The following is a 7,133-nucleotide window of genomic DNA, read 5'->3' on the forward strand; positions in this document are numbered from 1 at the left end:
TAAAGAATAAAATTGTCAGACACATAGAAAAACATAAACTCTTGAGCAATAGTCAACATGGTTTCTGTAAAGGGAAATTGTGTCTTACTAATCTATTAGAGTTCTTTGAAGGGGTCAACAAACATGTGGACAAGGGGGATCCGGTGGATATAGTGTACTTAGATTTCCAGAAAGCCTTTGACAAGGTCCCTCACCAAAGGCTCTTACGTAAATTAAGCTGTCATGGGATAAAAGGAAAGGTCCTTTCATGGATTGAGAACTGGTTAAAGGACAGGGAACAAAGGGTAGGAATTAATGGTAAATTCTCAGAATGGAGAGGGGTAACTAGTGGTGTTCCCCAAGGGTCAGTCCTGGGACCAATCCTATTCAATTTATTCATAAATGATCTGGAGCAAGGGGTAAACAGTGAGGTGGCAAAGTTTGCAGATGATACTAAACTACTCAAGATAGTTAAGACCAAAGCAGATTGTGAAGAACTTCAAAAAGATCTCACAAAACTAAGTGATTGGGCAACAAAATGGCAAATGAAAATTAATGTAGATAAATGTAAAGTAATGCACATTGGAAAAAATAACCCCAACTATACATACAACATGATGGGGGCTAATTTAGCGACAACGAGTCAGGAAAAAGATCTTGGAGTTATCGTGGATAGTTCTCTGAAGATGTCCACGCAGTGTGCAGAGGCGGTCAAAAAAGCAAACAGGATGTTAGGAATCATTAAAAAGGGGATAGAGAATAAGACTGAGAATATATTATTGCCCTTATATAAATCCATGGTACGCCCACATCTCGAATACTGTGTACAGATGTGGTCTCCTCACCTCAAAAAAGATATTCTAGCATTAGAAAAGGTTCAGAAAAGAGCAACTAAAATGATTAGGGGTTTAGAGAGGGTCCCATATGAGGAAAGATTAAAGAGGCTAGGACTCTTCCGTTTGGAAAAGAGGAGACTAAGGGGGGACATGATAGAGGTATATAAAATCATGAGTGATGTTGAGAAAATGGATAAGGAAAAGTTATTTACTTATTCCCATAATACAAGAACTAGGGGTCACCAAATGAAATTAATAGGCAGCAGGTTTAAAACAAATAAAAGGAAGTTCTTCTTCACGCAGCGCACAGTCAACTTGTGGAACTCCTTACCTGAGGAGGTTGTGAAGGCTAGGACTATAACAATGTTTAAAAGGGGACTGGATAAATTCATGGTGGCTAAGTCCATAAATGGCTATTAGCCAGGATGGGTAAGAATGGTGTCCCTAGCCTCTATTCGTCAGAGGATGGAGATGGATGGCAGGAGAGAGATCACTTGATCATTGCCTGTTAGGTTCACTCCCTCAGGGGCACCTGGCATTGGCCACTGTCGGTAGACAGATACTGGGCTAGATGGACCTTTGGTCTGACCCGGTACGGCCGTTCTTATGTTCTTATGTTAACCTATTCGTTAAGTTAGAGACTTAGTAGGACTTCGCTTCAGGATGGGGCATGCCCCGGTCCCCATTAGCGAGCCACATAATAGTTGTTTACGGTGCTTGGGCAAAGATCGTATTAGTGATAAGTGCAAAATCTGCAAGTCCTTCAAGCCCAGGATGAAGAAGGAGCATGACATTTGTTTGAAGGTGCTCCTGATGGAGTTTACCCTTACTCCAATGCTGCAGCAGTGCTTCATTTCACCTTCAAGCACCGTTGGTACCATCTACGAGCTGGCACGGGTCTCCTTCTGTGGCTCCAGCTAAGAAGCCCAGGAAGAAGGTATGAGGATGGTCTCCAGCTTCCTGCAAGGGAAAGGACAAGTCTGGGGTGAACCAAGGCCGTCCCGGCCACCTCTTCACCTCCTTGGGGATCCTGGGCCACAGCTCAGGTCGAGCAGTGTAGCCCAGCCCACTCCCTGCTGGCTACCCCGGATAACAGCAGAGGTTCTTGTCTGCTCCGGATGCTGTCAATGACAGAAGCCCTCCAAGTGGCACAGGACATGTCCCTCCCGGTGCTTCCCACTCTGGCCCCTGCGGCATCTTGGTCCTGGGGTAAACCCATGTTGGGACCACTAGAGTCTCTGCCTTTCTGGCAACGGTCGCCCTCTCACAGCCCACACACTTCTGATTGTGATAGGCAGAAGCTTCAAAGCCCCATCCAATCTTCAGATCTAGGACAAGGGCAGAGGCTTGAGGCACAGCTCATTGGTAACCAAGCACAGACCTTTGGTAGCATGTGCCCCCCCCCAGCAGGAGTTTCAGAGTCAGTGCCCAGAATCTCCATGGCACCGGTACCACTCCAGGGATAGGTAGAGGGACCGACAGTACCATTCCCCGAACCATCGCCAATACCCTAAGGCAGCGTCACCGCGTGTAGCTACATCTTCACAACGCCAAGCCCACTCTAGTTCTTGATCCCGCTGCACATCCTGGTACTGCTTGTTAAGCGTGAGGTGTAAATTGCTGGCCTGGGGCCATTGCAGATCCACCGAGTGCCAGCGGTCACTGAGGCCCCAGTCCAGATGCTCATTGAGGTCAGCCAGATCCAACTCTGGGAGGAGCAACTGGTACTGATTGGGACAGAGCCACAATCAGCCCTATCTTGGTCACAGAGAAGCGACCACTCAGGCTTTGGATCAGGTTCAGATCAAGGTTCCTTGGCGGCGGGACAGGCTCTGGCACCTCCGGTGCAGACTACATCAGCTGCACTGCAGCCGGGCCCGTGGCCTCAGACTCCATGGCCAGCACAGTGGTACCCATGGGGGTTCACTCAGCCCTCTCAGGCCACCCGTTCGGTATCCGGAGCTTCGGAGGGACAGGCTACTGCCCTCTCCCACCCCCCCATCCAGGCCAAGAGGCCTCAGCTTCAGGCACCCCGCAGGCAGAGGAGGAAGTGGGCGAGCAAGCCACCTATGGTTGCAGAGGACCCCTTAGTGCTGACTTCCTCCTCATTGTCCCCAAACAAGGCCATAATAGGGCCCCCTCCAACAGTGCCCCAGGATGATAAGGCACATCAGGAGCTGTTAAAAGGTTGCTGCCAACCTGGTCCTCCAGGTGGAGGAGGTAGAGGAACCTGCAGACTCCCTCTTTAATGTTTTCTGCCCCATGGCCCCAGCCAGAGTAGCCTTGCCCCTCCATGAGGGGGTCGCTCAAATTACAAATGCCGTCTGGCAAACCTCCTCCTCCTTGCCTCTGATCTCCAAGAGGGTGGAGTGCAAGTACTTTGTGCCATCCAAGGGTCACAAGTACCTTTATACACACCCTGCTCCCAATTCCCTAGTGGTAGAAGTGGTCAACCACAGGGAGAAACAGGATCAATCAGAGGCTACCCCTAAGAATAAAGACTCAAAGAGACTAGACTTGTTAAGAAAGAAACCAACAGGACTCCACTGGCCATCACATACAGTCCCCAGCTCAAACCCCTCCAATGCATCATCAGGGATCTACAACCCATCCTGGCCAATGATCCCACACTTTCACAGGCCTTGGGTGGCAGGCCAGTCCTCGCCCACAGACTACCTGCCAACCTGAAGCATATTCTCACCAACAACTGCACACCGCACCATAGTAACTCTAGCTCAGGAACCAACCCATGCAACAAACCTCAATGCCAACTCTGCCCACATATCTACACCAGCAACACCATCACAGGACCTAACCAGATCAGCCACACCATCACCGGTTCATTCACCTGCACGTCCACCAATGTAATATATGCCATCATATGCCAGCAATGCTCCTCTGCTATGTACATCGGCCAAACTGGACAGTCTCTAAGGAAAAGGATAAATGGACACAAATCAGACATTAGGAATGGCAATATACAAAAACCTGTAGGAGAACACTTCAACCTCCCTGGCCACACAATGGCAGATTTTAAGGTGGCCATCCTACAGCAAAAAAACTTTAGGACCAGACTTCAAAGAGAAACTGCTGAGCTCTAGTTCATCTGCAAATTTAACACCATCAGCTTAGGACTAAACAAAGACTGTGAATGGCTTGCCAATTACAGAACCAGTTTCTCCTCCCTTGGTTTTCACACCTCAGCTGCTGGAACAGGGCCCCATCCTCCCTGATTGATCTAACCTCGTTATCTCTAGCTTGCTTCTTGCTTGCTTATATATACACACCTGCCCCTGGAAATTTCCACTGCTTGCATCCGAAGAAGTGGGTATTCACCCACGAAAGCTCATGCTGCAAAACGTCTGTTAGTCTATAAGGTGCCACAGGATTCTTTGCTGCTTCTACAGAACCAGACTAACACGGCTACCCCTCTGATACTTGGGTGTAAAATTTATTCATCCTCTAGTCTACAGTTGCAGGTGGCCAACTATCAGGCCTTACTAGGCCGCTATGATTTTATTATGTGGCAGGCTTTGACTGAGTTCAAGAGCGCCCTTCCTGAGGCTTCTAGGAAGGAGTTCTGGGCGATCCTGGACAAGGGCTTGACTGCTGCCAGAACAGCTCTCCAGGCAGCATCGGATGCTGCAGACGCTGCCACCTGTACCATGGCATTGGCCATCTCGTTGCTCAGGGCTTCGTGGCTGCTCCTCTCTGGTGTTTCTTCGGAAGGCCAGCAGTCAGCGCAAGACCTCCCTTTCAACAGGCATGCCCTGTTTGCAGAACACACAGACATTAAGCTTCATGGCCTGGAAGATTCCTATATGACCCTAAAGACACTGGGCCTGTACGTCACTGGCCCTGCCTGCGGTTTAAGCCACAGCAGCCTCAGAACCAGGGGAGCCACCCTCACTAGGAGGCTCCCCACAAAAGATCCAGGGGCTACAAGAGGCGCTCTGGCTAAATCCCAGGTGGACTCGACCCACATCAAGCAGATGGGAAAGCGCTCATTTTGAGGGTATGCCCGAGGGCAACCTACCAGCCTGGTCACTGGATCCTTCCTCCTCTCTGTTTGCCAGGCGCCTTTCTTCCTTCCTCTGTGAATGGGCATCTATAACATCAGGCTGATGGGTCCCCAATACAGTGGCGCAGGGTTACACCCTTCTGTTACTTTCTACCCCCCATACCTCTTCAGGGACCCCTCTCACAAGAATCTTCTTATACAGGAGATAGAGGGTCTACTGCAGCTGGGTGTGATGGAGGTAGTTCCTGTGGAGTACAGGAACAAGGGGTTCTATTCCCGATATTTTTTAATCCCTAAAGCCAAGGGCGGTCTGCGGCCCATACTAGATCTGTGGGGCATGAACCACTGCTTAGCAAAACTGAAGTTCCGCATGGTCTCCCTGGCTTCCATCATCCCCTCTCTAGATCCAGGAGACTGGTACGCCACCCTTGATCTGAAAGATGCATACTTCCACATCACCATCTTTGAGGGGTGCACACGCTTCCTCCAGTTCACGGTAGGTCCCGACCGCTATCAGTTTGTGGTCCTTCCATTTGGCCTAGCGACAGTACTGTGGCTATTTACCAAGTGCATGTTGGTGGTGGTGGCTTACCCTGATGTTCGAGGTATCTAGTGCTACCTGTACCTCAATGACTGGCTCGTCAAGGGCAACTCCAGGTTCAAGGGGATATTGTGGTGCTGCTAGCTACGTGCCATCGCCTTGGCCTGTTGGTGAACAACACAAAATTCCCCTTAGTTCCAGTACAGAAGATAGAGTTCATCGTCGCAGTGCTCAACTCGACCTGCACCAGGGTGTTCCTGCTGCTAGAGAGATTCAGGGCACTGATGGACCTCATTGTGGAAGTCTCCACATTTCCCCTGACCACAGCCAGGGTTTGCCTGCGCCAACTAGGTCACATAGTAGCATGTACATATGTGGTGCGCTACACTAGGCTCCGGATGTGACCCCTGCAGCAATGGCTGGGGATGGTCTACTCCCAGTCCAGGGACCACCAGGAGAAGGTCGTCACCATCCCCATGACGGTATTTACCTGGAAAGAATTCCCTTCATCAGCACTCCTCAGTCAAGTTGGTTTCGGATGCCTCAGACCTCGGCTGGGTGGCGCACCTCGGCACCCTCCATACCCAAGGTATGTGGTTCCTAGAGGAGTTGACACTACAAATAAACATCAAAGAGCTCAGGGCAGTGCGCGGTCTTCCTAGCTCACCTGTTGGGCAGAGTGATCAGAGTCCTCATTGACCATACAGCCTCGATGTTCTACATCAACAGGCAAGGCGGAGCGTGACCCTTGGCCCTTTGCCAAGAGGAACTTAGGACTTCTGTCTCTGGGACCTTCTTCGGGACTTCTGCATCAACCACGGAATCCATCTGGAAGCGTGTCAGCTTCCAGGTGCCAGGAACACACTAGCAGATCACCTAAGCAGGGACTTCTCTTCTCACCACAAGTGGATACTCCACCCACAGGTAGCTGGCACGATCTTCCAGAGGTGGGGAAACTCCCTACGTGGATTTGTTCGCCACCAGGCAGAACAGAAGATGCCACAGGTTTTGCTCCAGACGGTGTCTGGGCAAGGGCTCCCTCTCTGATGCCTTCATCCTGCCATGGGCAGGAGGCCTGATATATGCATTCCCTTTGATTCCGCTCATCAGCAAGGTCGTAGCGAAAATCAAGAGGGACAAGGTGCAGGTTATCAGGATTGCCCTGGCGTGGCCTCACCAGCACTGGTTTGGGATACTATCAAGTTTGTCAGCGATCCCTCCGTGGCCCCTGCCAAACCAACTGGACCTGCTGTCACAGGATCATGGCTGACTCTTGCACCCCAACCTCGCGTCCCTCCACCTCACGGCATGGATGTTGTGTGGCTGAACCCTGAGGAACAAGCCTGTTTGGAGGGGGTCCAGAAGGTCCTCGAGAGTAGAAAGCCCTCGACTAGGCAGACCTACCTGGCAAAGTGGATGAGGTTCTCCCGCTGAACGGGGCATCTCCCCTTCGCATTCTTCGGTGCTGTCAATCTTGGACTACCTACTTCATTTAAGGAACCAGGCCCTGGCGCACTCCTCTATCAGGGTGCACCTGGTGGTCATTTCAGCCTTTCATTTACCAATCCAGGGGAAGACTGTGTTCTCTCATGACATGACAGTCAGGTTCCTTAGAGGCCTTGAGTGGCTCTTCCCTCAAGTCTGGTCCCCGACCCCTGAGTGGGATCTCAACTTGGTTCTGTCCAGGCATATGGGTCCACCATTTGAGCCTTTGGTGACACTGAGGGTGTCAGTGACGTCAGCAAGGCAAGTCTCT

The sequence above is a fragment of the Mauremys reevesii genome, linkage group 23 (genome assembly GCF_016161935.1).
Source record: "Mauremys reevesii isolate NIE-2019 linkage group 23, ASM1616193v1, whole genome shotgun sequence".
In the NCBI taxonomy this organism is placed as follows: Eukaryota; Metazoa; Chordata; order Testudines; family Geoemydidae; genus Mauremys; species Mauremys reevesii.